Here is a 13,611-nt window from a genome sequence, read left to right on the forward strand (position 1 = left end):
TTGCAGAGCCAGAGGGCATCAGAACCCTTGAGAACCAGTGCCTCATTAGAAATTAACAAAAGGTGTGGGTCTCCCCTAATCAAGTTTCCCTTAATGGGCAGGTCCATCAATGGGGAGGGAAGATCTTTAACTCTGTAATTAACATTACAAATGACAAACCACTACAGGATTTTTGCCAAGAGAACTCCAAAATAGGGTCACAAAAAGTCAGGCATGACTGAAGGGTCTCATCAACAACTTTTCTAAGTTCACCATCTGCATTGTTCTGTTGGTGCCTTCCCCTACCATCCACAATAACTGCCAACCACATACTCCCTAAAGGCTAGTAATTCTAAGAGCTCTAGGAATAGCAGTTCTCCACCTCACCCCATCCCCAAACTATTAGACCTGTACAGAAGGGGCCTCCCATTCCCACCTACCACTACCATCATCAGTTACTAATCAATCAATGTGCAAGAAATATGGAAAGTGCTTTCCAAACCTTACAGTATCATTTAAATGATAGCTATTATTATTAGCTATTTTAATGTAGAAAGTTGTTTTACATGAATGTACATATTATTAGACATTTTGTTTTTCTTTACCTACTGAGGGGGGGAGTAGGAAGAGAGAATTCAAAACAGGAAATAAAATAAAATTGAATTTAAAAAAATTTATTAACTGTCATCTGAAGCCAAAGTCTTTGGTACTATCAAATAGCTCAAAGTCAGAAACAAATATCAATGAATATGCCTCTAAAGAAGATGCATTAGCATGTACTTTGACACTATATGCTAGGACTACTGGGCCTTTCCATTTGCTCTGCAAAGGAATAGTACTATATGTATCATCTTCCCATATTAGAATGTGATGTCCTTGAGTGCAAGTATTATCTTCTTTTTGTTTTCTTTCTGTAGCATCAGACTTATCACAATGCTGGATACTAGTAAGCACTTACTAAATGTTTCGCTTTGTTTTCCATTCATTCGTTTTTTCATTCATTACCAGGCAGAGTGCATCCTGGCTTTCTTTTTTAACCTCTATTTCTGGACCAGAAATGAAAGCCTTCTGTTATAGATAACCACTCAACTTTTGGTTAGCCACTCAAATCCCCTTAAGACTCTCTCTGACTTAGCTGTTAATAAACTTTATTCAAGACAAAACATCCTCAAGAGACAAGATCAGTGCTGTCTTCATCTTTCAGTCAAAGGACTACACTTGAGGACCTAGAGGCCACATGTATCCTTGTGGCTACAGATTCCCATCCCTGATAGGCACATGGGGTGTAGGATATTCAGAGAGGATTAGCACATCTCCTGTGAGGTCTTGCTGAGATTTTCTCAGGGCTGCTCATCCACCTTTGATGTCCATCTGCTCTCTACCCTTATCTGTGACTCCCAGAAGCTGGAGCATGTGCAGTGCCCATACTCTGGTAAAATCAGATTGGCAGACAGGCTAAAGCAGACTGAAGATAACTGACAAATGTTGAACTCTTCAGTAAGTAAAGGACATATACCTGCCTCAAGTGCATGAAGACTTTCCCCTTCAGAATGATGAGATGAGATCATGGAGGTGGCTGAAGCAGACATTGTGGAGCACTTAGAGCTAAAAGATCAAGGTTATTCACTGCATCCTGGACCATTGCCCGTCATTTTGTCCTGCCACTGGATACTGATGACTTAGTAAGAAAAAATGAGGCTGATGACTTTGTGCAAGTCTCCCTCACTTAAATCCAGTTCATACTCAAGTCAAGATGTCACCCATGACATTGAAAATGAACAACACTGTAACTGTGGGGAGCTTTTGGCCAATGAAAGGAATAAAAAACTTATTCTCCCTGTGTGATTGGGTGAGAGGGAGAGAAAAAAAACAATCAGATAAGTCAGCACTGTTGTAGTAGATTATATTGTCTTATGTGCCATGTCTTCCCATAATACCTTCACTGGTTTTTGGTTGTTATTTTATTTTGTTTATCATCACTAATATTTTAGGAACAATATGTGGTCACTTAAAAAAAAAACTAGAGGGAAAAGTTGCAGAAGAGAATTTGACATAATTGGACCTTTTAGTTCATGATCTCATTTTATTCTTCAAAGAAAATCAGAGGATAAAGACTTTCAGGACATGTGACCATGACCTGAGTGGTACCCTGCTTGACTTCATGTAAAAGCCTAACAAATCTTAGTGTTCAGAAAGACAAATGAATGGGGGCAGGGGGAGGGGAATAATGCTTATTCTAGTCTCATTACATTAGACTGATGCAGAACCACTTGATAAAGTCAAACTTTTGAACAAGAAGGACCATTTCATCACCTCTCCTACCAATTTCATCATCTCCAGTCACTAATTTTTATCCCACTTTCAGAAAAAAGACAGAAGAAAATAGTTTTTTTTTAATCTTCCTTCTCACAATTCCTTCTAATGCCCCCTCACCAGAGATGTGATGCAAGTAGTCCAAATAATGGAACTTCTTGTCACTTACTTTCTGTATGACCTTAGACAAGTTATTCCATCTCCTGAAGCTCATTTTCATCATCTGTAAAAAGAAGGTTCAGTGGGGTTTTCCCTTCTTTGACACAGGTATTGCAATTTTCAAATAAGCCTCTATTTCACCAGGAAGTCACATCTAAAGCTGGGAACATTCTTGTTTAAGGTTAATCCCATAATCATTGATTTTTATGTGCCTTCCTACTACATACTGGGCACTGTGTTGTTCTTTGTTCATATAAGAAATAATCTCTGCTCACAAGGAACTTTTATTCTACTGGGAGAGACAAGATCATATACCATTATTGATAGCATGAATATAAAGTTTATAAAATACAAATATAGACAGGTAAATATAGCATCCAGGTAGTGCAGTGGATAGAGCACTGAGTCTAGAGTCAGGAAGCTCTAACTAGCTGTGTGATCCTGAGCAAGTTACTTAACCCTGTTTTGCTTCAGTGTCTCATCTGCAAAATGGGAATGCTAGAGAAAAAAATGGAAAACTACTCCATTAACTTTGCCAAGAAAACCCCATGGACAAGTTCATCCGGGCATAAAGAATACGACAACCCAGAACAACAACATTGATTACAAGAAAGTTAGGCAGAGAAGGAAAACAGGTAGTTTTGGATGCCTTCAGTCCAACATTAGACTAGTAAATTTGAAAGTTGCTGAAGGATTCCCTGAAACAAAACCTAACTGCCCCAAGCACTGTGACCAACCAGTAGTAAAAGAAACATGACTATGTGTTTTCTGTATTCTATAAGTATACTGTATTCTATACAGTAAACAAAGTCTCCTTACTTAGGGGCTCATTTCTCCTATAGAGAGAAATTTCTCTATATGTCAACCACTCCTACCTGCAATGGCTTTTAACAATGAATATGGGGAAGAAGATACATGATAGATAGACAGATAGATGACATAGATACACATATATGTATATATTACATGTATATACATATTTATACACATATATTTATATACATGTGAATGTGTGCATATATAACATAAGTATATAATTTATGGATTATCTATTTGTAATAAAGTGAGTTTTCTTGCCATAATCAGGGGTTGGACTTAGGTCCTTCAGGGTGCTTTATAGCTCTATGACCTTATCATCATCTGGTGCTTCAGTCATTACCTCATTTGGAAAAGTAGCATCTATTCATAATAATTTCAAATATTAACACCCTTCCCTTCTCTACTTTACCATGCAAATGTGTGTTTGGCCACCCATGGTACAAGCATTTGCTCTCCCTGTGGTAGGCCTTTCTAGGACAGCTGAGTCTCTCCTATTTCATTTTTGCCCTGACCTTGCCCACACTTCTTTCCTGCCCATTTTTTTCTTGACAGGAGTTCTAAGTTTGTGCAGGCCTTTTCTTTCATCCTTGGTTTTGATGGTTGGTGCTTTCAAAGCTTCATTTGCCAATAAATCCATTCTGCAAACAGCTCCCTTTCTACTGGAGCTTGAAACATCCTCTCAAAGTGTTTGTACAAGTTAATTGAGTGACAAACAACTTTGCCTTGTTGCTTGGATTCCCAAACAACTACTCCCTTCTGGAAACTAAATGTTATGAACATTCACAATAGATATAAAGACTACTAAGTTACATATGGGAAGCTGGCTCCTTTATGGAGCTCTGTTAAAACACAATGAACCAGCAAACCCCATCCAGATGTTCACGGTGGGTGATCTTATTCTTTTCTAACATCCAAATCCACAGAAAGAAAATGGTTTCCCTACTCTGATGTATGTTTTAACCTCAAACCTTCATTTAACTATTAAATTTTACTCTCAATGAATGAATGAAAAGAATTTATTAAGATCCTTCTAGGTGCCAAGCACTTTGCTAAATACAAAGGAAGCAAATTTAAAAGAAAGACACACCCTGGCCTTAAGAAGATTATATTTTAATAGGACAGACAACATAGCCTCCACTCAGCTGCCAAAGTGGACTTCCTAAAGCTTAGCTCTGACTACGTTCTTGCAATTGATTAACTGTTACCTCCATGATCAAATATAAAATCCTCTGCTTGGTTTTTACAGTCCTTCATAACCTGATCCTTTCCTTCCTACCTTTTCAGTCTTCTTCATAGCCTATGGACCAATGAAATTGGCCTCAATATTTGATATAAGATTCTGCCTTTTCACTGGCTACCTCCATGTTCTTCTTCCTTATTTCTGCTTCCTGGGATCGTTCAAATCACAGTCCAAACCCTACCTTTTATAAGAAACCTTTCCAGGACCCCTTCATATTAATACCTTCCCTCTGAAATTCTCTCTAATTTATATTTGTTGCATTTATCCTGTTTTTTTCTAACAAATATTTTTTTTTTCTTTTCTCTTTTTTAGCATGCTTTCTCCTTCATTAGATTGTTAGCTCTTTGAGGACAGGAACTGTTTAACCTTGCTTTGTATCCTAGTGCTTACCATAGTGCCTAGTATAGTGCTTATTGACTTCACTTGAAAACTTGACATACAGTCAGTCGGTAGAAAATTATTAAGTGCTTACCATGTGCTGGGCACAGTGCTTATATACAATTTATGTACAAATTATCTTAGTGTAGAATAAATTGGAAATAATCATCAGAGGGAAGACATGAGAATTAACAAGGCTCAAGAAAGGCTTCCTAGAGAAGGTTTGATTTTAGCTGAGACATGAAGTGTGCCAGGGAAACCAGTAGGCAAATATGAGTAAAGAGAGTATTACAGGGACTGGGGACAGCAAGTGAAAATATTCAGAGTAGGAAAATGGAGTATCTTGCTCAAGCAAAGAAGTATCACCAGAGCAGAGTGGCTATAGGAGGTGTATGATCTAAGTAAAATGGAAAAGTCAGGGAGAGAGGTTATAAAATATTTTGAATGTCAATCAAAAGACTTGATCTTGGATCTTAGAGTTATGTAATAGGGAGTCATTAGAGTTGACTGAGTCAGGATGTGACATTGTCAGATGTGTGCGTTAGGAATATCTCCTTGACAGTTTAATGGAGGATAGACTGGAGTGGGGAGAGTCTTATAGCAGCTGGATCAACCAGTAGGCCACCACAGTAATCCAGGCATGAGAGGGGTCTAAATCCCAGGTAGCCTGGGATAGGAAGTATAGTTTAAGAAGTCACAAAGGAGATGAGTGGGACAACAGGCCATCAATACATCCTTTCCAGAGGAAGTGGTTATCATGATTTGATTATAGTTCTTAGGACAAATGGGGAGAGCAGGTGAAGTTAGAGGAGAAGACAGAATTTTAACAAGGTAGAAGGGTAGAAAATGACAAGAATGAATATAAAGATGTAAAGTCCCAAAAACTGGAGAACCAAGTAGCTTCCTAAACATGGTCTCTGGTAGTTTCAGGGTAGGAGGGGAGTACAGCAATAGCAACAGCTAGGATGGGAGAGAGAATATCAAGATAGAAAAGCATGAAGAGAGAGAGACAGAGAGACAGACAGAGACAGAGAGAGACTGAGACAGAGACAGAGATGTGTGGATGTGTAGTATCCACTTGAGGCTATTCCCCTAATTTTTACTTGTCTTTCCAAGAGGGATTCCCAGACTTTCAGTTCTAAGTAAGTGTAAGCGTGCACTTCTAACACAGGAACTCAACAGCCACCACCAGCACTGGACTTCCCAATTATAGCCATGCTAGTAGACATAATTAACTCTTAGTGAAATAATTTGCTAAGACAATATAGTGAGAACAGCTGCTACAACAAAATATTCCTTCCCTAAATCTGGACATCATTTTTTCACAAATACATGTATTGTCTGTAGAAGAATGGTCACAAATCTACATTCCTATGCCAATGAAGCACATGTTGTACACATTTATCAAAAGCAACACAAGACTCTTAGAAACAGAATTCTTTCCTTGTGTAAGTTTTCCCTCAGGTGTAGAAACTCCATTGTGGAGGCCACTCAGGTGGGATCCCAATCTCTTGAGTCCAAAACCAACTCATTTCTCATGGGTCCCATGCCAAAAAATCATGCTTCTAGATTTGGCTTCCTTCCTGGTGACTGTCTCTATTTGTTTGTGTCTGGAATATGTATCACCATTCCCTGATAGATGCAATGTGGTCAGGTAAGACTGATTCAAAGTACTAGAGTTAGTGGGGGAGGAGATGAGAAAGGGGGAGATCCTATAAGCTCAATTGTTGCTCTATGATATACTAGGGTTTAGCTCCACAATTGCCTTTAATTTTTGAACTCCAAATTCCAGAATTTCACTCTTTAAAGCCCCCAGAGGTACAGATGATTTGTTTGCACAGCCAATTATGTTCCCCTCACAAAGGAATCAAGACTTAGGTGCAGACTTAAATATATCACTTCAGTTAATATAATAACTCACTAACACGTTGTGTTGGGATTTCTGTGATCATATCAACTAAAGTCCAAGTAACCCCTTCCCCTGCTTAGGTAAGATAGTTAGAAAATATGGCAGAAAGAGTGCTAGACCCAAAATCTAGTTCAAATCTAGCCTCAGACAGTTATTAGCTATGTGGCCTTGGACAAGTCACCTAACCTCTATCTGTCTCAGTTCCTCATCTGTGAAGTTAGGATAATAGTGTCTACCTCCCAGGGCTGTTGGGAGAATAAATTGAGTTAACATTTGTAAAGTGCTTTGGAAACCTTAACGCACCATTTAAGTTCTAGATATTGTTCTGCACATATAAACATATGTCTATATAAATATACTCACTTATATAAGTATAGAAGTGAATGATATGCAGGGTATCCCATAAATCTTAGTGGAATTTTAAGTTGTTAAAGCTTATATTTGTGTGGATATGTGTGTGTGTGTGGGGGGGTATATGTATGTATGTATGTAAGTATATATAATGTTTATTTATTATATAAATATGTGTAAATATATAAATTATATATTATATACCTACAATAATTATATGTTAATTATATTAATATATATGTGCATGTATATCTATGTATCCATTTATTCTAGAATAGTCACCATCTTACAATATATCTATTTGAAGAGATAGATACAAGTAATCAAGAAAGTAACTTAAAAAGAGGCAATCATGGCCCAGGTGAGACAATCGATAGAGTTCTGTGCCTGGAATCAGGAAAACTTCATTTCAAATCCTATTCCGACTATGTAGTAGCCGTGTGACCCTGAGCAAATCATTGAACTTTCATTTGCCTCGGTCTGGGGATAATACTCACACTCCCTACCAGAGTTTCTGTGAAAATTAAATGAGATTATGCTTGTAAAGTGTTACTATTGTTCAACCTTCATTTCTGAAGAGGACTAAGGACCTCAATGAAGTCAACTTCTGAGTGAATTGAATTTAAGTGAGACAGAGCCTTCATGGCGTCATCAGCCTCATACACTCGTCTAGAGCCATCCAAGTCCAGTGGTGAAACAAAAGTCAGGACGGCTGGTGATGGCCCAGGATATAGTGGATTACCTTGGTATCTTTGTCTGTACAATCTCTAAAACCCTCTCTCCCCCAGAACCTGCTTCAGCTTCTTTCATGGCTGTTGGAACAAATTGTTTTCATCTATCCATTCTAACAGAGGAACTCTTCACATACTGGGGTAGACATCCCTTATATCACTGATGAGTTTGAGGCCTATTGGTTACCCCTAACCTGGTTTAGCCTGTCTGCCAAGATGGTTTACTAGGGTATAGCCCTTGCACATATTATGGCTTTTTGTAGCCAGAGGGAGAAATTGAGAGATGGGCACCAAAGGTGGTTGAGCAGCCTTGAAATGGGCTCAGCATGTCCTCACACCAGAGATACTAGTCTTCCCTTGAGTAACTTCTTACAGAAGCCTATTCGTTGAATGGGTATAACTCACCCCAAGTGAGGATCTGATAAGATCTTAGTCTAAAATGGCCAAGGTCTCCCACTGCATCCTGGGCCATCTCCAGTCATCCTGATGAATATCTGGCCACTGTACCCAAATGGCTCAGGAGAAGAAAGTGAAGCTGGTGACCTTGCACAGCCCTCCCTCACTCAAATCGAAGTCAACTGTAAGTCATGTCATCATTTCTCTGATGTCATGGCCTTCTTTGAAACCAAAGGACAAAAAGAAAAACAACAACAAAGACTAGACTTCCCTGAACATCCCTCACACCCCATTGCTATATAAATGTTAACTACTCTTAGGTCTATTTATGTATACCCATGTGTATATATAGACATGTCTATGTGTATATACATATATACTATCAGCATGACTGCATGTACATATGCACATACATGCAACACTTAAATACATATATGCGAACAGATATATCTATATCTGTCTTCATTTATTCCAGAATAGCCACCGTCCTCCAAACCTATTAAATGACAAACATTTAAATAATTAGCAGGTGTAATTTTTTTTTTTAAAATAAGAGAGTATAACGTGGTGGGTAGAACAGAAACTCTGGATGTGATACTAGGCAAGTCACTTAACTTCTCAATGCCCAATCACTTCTCTAAAACCAAGCAGTAATAGATTCTCAATCCACGTCAGCAGAAGGAGTTTCACTCACTGAGGACCTACCTCTGTACTGATCAAAATCATAGACCTAGACAACAACAACAACCAATTAAAATTGGAAATGGCCATTTCTAGAGCTGTTGTCAAAGTCGTTTGAGACGTGGCCTCCACTTGTTACTGGCAGTTTTTATTTGCGTTTCCCATGTGTAATAGAAGACAATAAGAGATGGCCTTGTAGTGTCACACTTCTTTTGGCTCAAGCGCCAGCCAAGGAGCTTAAAACATGTCTCTGCTGGACCACCCAGGAGTTTGGCTTCAGTTTTTCTGCTTGTGAACAGATTGGCCTCATTATATCAGAGTGTTGTTAAAAGAAAGACAGTGATGCTCAGTCCACGAGTCTCCCATAAGAATTCTTCCTCAATGTCACTTAAAGACTCAGGGGAAATTAATTATCTTTTGTCTCTGAATTGTTCTGACAGGGTGACAGCTGCTGTCCTGTGTCTTCTCTCTGGAGTCATTCAGAGCTCTCCCTGGGACCTCTAGATAGGATCAGGAGAGAGCCTTAGAGGTCCCCTCCTCATCTTGCCAGTGATTACAGCCTTTTGCATAGGGTACCTGTAAATATCATGTCATATCAGGGATTTCCTCTAGTTGAGGTTTATCCCACTGGGGGATAGATAATTCATCTAGCTAGGCTGCCAAAGATTCCTCCAGGAATTGGTTCTTTGTGTCTCCTCAATAGTGACATAAACACCTACCTTCTACTTCAACAAGGACTTTGTTCAAGAGTAAGATGATCCAAACCTTATGCCAACCCTGGCATTCAAAGAGCATAGATCTATACCTGGAAGGCATCTCAGAGACCATGACCAACATCTTCATTGTATATGAGGAAAGTGAGGCTCTGGCAAAGTGAGACAACTAGTTAGCATTGTGGACCTGAACCTGGAGTCAGGAAGACCCGGAGTTCAACTATTTCCTCAGACACAATATCTGCTTAACTCTAGGCAAGCCAATTAAACTGTCGGCCTCAATTTCCTCATCTATCAAACTGGGGCTAACAAACACACCTATCCACCAGGGCCGTTGTGGGGAGACATTTAGATAACATGTGGAAACTGCTTTGCAAACTTTAAAGCACTAGAAAATGTAATTTATTATCATCATAATCCTTATCATCATCACCATCATTATTTATGACCCTATCGGTAGGAATCATCAACTGTAGGGTTTGAACCTAAATCCTCTGTTTCCAGAATCAATGTTCTTTTCACACCAATAGATTGTTTCTCTTTCCTTGGGGATTCCAGTTTTTCCCCTTAATCTAAAGGATGAGGCATTTATTTTGACTAAACCACAGTGATGCAATCATTGGCTATCTGGAAGCAGACCTATACATGATCTATGACCATCTGGAGCTGTTTAAGATCAGAGGCATTGTCAAAAATGGAGATGATGGCAACAGAGGGAAAGAGATTTAGCACAATCCCCAAGCCCAGGAATTGTTTCTTTGCCCTTCCTTCCAGATGTGTTCTGTGTCTAACTTCTCTGGATTTCACTTTTGTCATCTGTAAAAAGAGGGGGTTGGACTGGATCATCTCTAAAGCAGTTCCTAGTTCAAACATTCTGCAGAATTATAGATGCTTTAATGATACCCACAACCCTTTCAGCATTTTAACTTTTACATTTCTTTTTCTTTCCAGTTTCTTTGAGATAGAATCTATGACTTTATTGGTGCAAGGAACTCCCATTGTGGAAACTGCCATTTAGGATGCAGATCAAAATTTCTCTGCAGTTTGTAGACTTAGATAATTGAGGGAGTGGATGCATGCTCTGAAATGGTAAGCAAGTTGCCCCAGGTCACACAGCCATTAAATGTCAGAAGCAGAAATTCTAGACTCCACTGTATAACGCTGTTTCTCATCTCCATTTTACAGATAAAAAATCTGAGGCTTAGAGGGGTTAAATAAGTTGCCTAGATTCCAGCCCAGTTCTCTGTGTCTCCCAGTGCAACCTGCCTTTCCCCTACTTTGCTAAAGAACTGAACAACTATATTCATTCAATGGCTACCTAACCTTCATGCCATCAGACATGACATAGTAGCATCTACCCAGACACTAATTGCAAAGCAAACAATGTCTCTTGAGATGTTATCTTGAAAGTGGTTTTATATTTGCCCCTTGGAGAGTACTTGAACTCATCTTTATTTTCTGGCCACAACTCAAATAATCAATAACCTAGTAAAGGAAATGAAAAAAAAAAGCAAGAGATGCTTATAATGGCTCAGCAACATTAGGAACATAAAACTTCTGCCCCTCGACCTGAGATGATTTCACATTATTTCACAATGGCTCTTTTGACTTGGGTTGCCTGTTAATTAATATCTCAGTCAAGAAAGAGGAAGCCTTGCTCTCTCTACAAGAATGACTGGTGTGGTTAGGAATCCCACCAAACTCCTCTGATAACATCAGGATGTTACTGTTCATAGTCTAAAAGTCTCTATCTTGTTTAAGGACAGTATTAATAGCATGAAGCTAACACTGAAAGGTCTTCTAGAATCATTCATCCTGAAGGAGGAAATGAGGAGATGTAACATTTTCATTTAATTACTGCTTATCTCTAGCAGAGCAAACACAAGCTCACCCTGGGAATACAGTCGTATTTTATTACACAGCTATCTCCCTCTAAAGCTGTTCTCTGGAGAACAGGCTCATATGTAAATGATCATTATGAAATGTTCTTTGCCTACACATAGTTTTACAGAGAGATTGATAAAATGATGCATTCCTGGGTCATGGGGCATGGTAGCAGAATGCCATTGATGGGTGCCATGTTTGTTCTCATTGTATCAGATCCTTCAGGCCATCAGTCTGACAGGATTTTAATTATTTCCCTCTTCTCTAATGCCCCGCCTTTACTGTATATATACACACACACCTACCTATGCATATTTGTATATGTATACATTTACACCCATATATATAGACATACACATCACACACATATGTATATGTATATATATATATATACATATACATATGTAAATGTATATAAAATCTCATTGGATAACTTATGGAGATAATTCAGAACTCTTATCTTCAATTGAAAAAACAGCTTTGAGGTCGCTTTAAAAATATTATGATAGACCTGGTTGTAGAGGAGGAAAGATAAGCAGATCTCACTAAGTAAGAATGAAAATTAAGATGTACTGACTTGAATAAGTAGGCAAAATTATTTCATAAGAAAGCCAAAGAGAATGAGAAAATAGATATTTAGTTAAGTGAAATAAAATAAATAGATTTATAATTCATTGTAGGGACGCTACTCTGAAAATGTTTTAAATGAGCTATATGTTTAAAATTTTTTTGTAGCAGCATTATATGTAATTGTTTTTAAATGGAAATAAAAAATAACAGGCATTTTTAAGTGGTCATTCATTGTGCTAAGTGCCAGGGACATGGTTAAATAAATTGTAGCACATTTATACAATGAAATACTATGATAAAATTAAAGACCAATACACATAAGGAATACAGGGAACTCTGCAACGACTTTTATGAAGGAATGGAAAGTGAGGGAACAGAAAAGAAAGAATTCAAGGGCACACCAATCATGACCAGGTTAAAATAAAAGTGAATAAGAATGAATGGGAGGACAACTAGGTGGCACAGTGGGTAGAGCACTCCTAGAATCAGGAGGACTTGAGTTCAATGCTAGTGAAATACTATGCGTGTGGTGGTTCCTTAAGGCAACCCTGACTGAATGGACAAATGGATGAGTAAACAACTTGTCAGCCTGGGTTCATGAAGGCTGTGAGTCCTCTATAATATCAAGAACCAATATAGCTAAGATGGATCAGGTGAAACACTGAGCTGTCTTTTTAAATTAAAGATGAGGGTCTGGAAGTATCTTCTCAGGTTACCTAATAGTGTACATTGGATGAATGAATGGAAATAGGAGAGAGGTAGGAAATAACTTCAGTGAGAAAACCTAAAAGAAGATAAAGAGCAAAGTATTGTTTCACAAAGCACTTCATAAACCTAATAAACCAAATTCATTGACCTAATGGATGATACATATGGAAGACACAAATATATTAAAGCATTTATATAAATTCATGGCTTATGGACCTATGAGTTATTTACATAAACTAAGAAGCTTAGGATAAAAAATTTCTCTCCATTGATAGATATGGTATAGTCAAAAGAATGCTAAATATAGTCATAAACTTCACATGTAAAATTATTTTACACTCAATAGCTTAGGGTATGTCAGAATTGTTTTCTGCCTACACAAAGTTATAAATAAGCTATCAGTTTAGAGATAGGAAGGGAAGCTGGGTGGAAAGAGTGCTGGCTTTTAGTCAGGAAGACTCATCTTTCTGGGTTCAAATATAGCCTCAGACACTTCCTAGCTGTATGAACCTGAGTAAGTCACTTAATCCTATTTGCTTCCGTGTCCTCATTTGTAAAGGGAGTTGGAAAAGGAAATGTCAAACTATTCCAACATCTTTGCCAAAAAAATAAATAAATAAATAAAAGCTCATATGATATCACAAAGAAACGGACATGACTATAGTGACTGGACAAAAATAACCAGAGATAGGAAATATGGTACCATCAAAAAGCATGATGGGCATAGAGTCCTAGGACCTAGGTTAGGTTCCAGATCTGTATGACCTTAGAAAAATCATT

This window comes from Notamacropus eugenii, chromosome 7 (assembly GCF_028372415.1).
Source record: "Notamacropus eugenii isolate mMacEug1 chromosome 7, mMacEug1.pri_v2, whole genome shotgun sequence".
Taxonomy (NCBI): Eukaryota; Metazoa; Chordata; class Mammalia; order Diprotodontia; family Macropodidae; genus Notamacropus; species Notamacropus eugenii.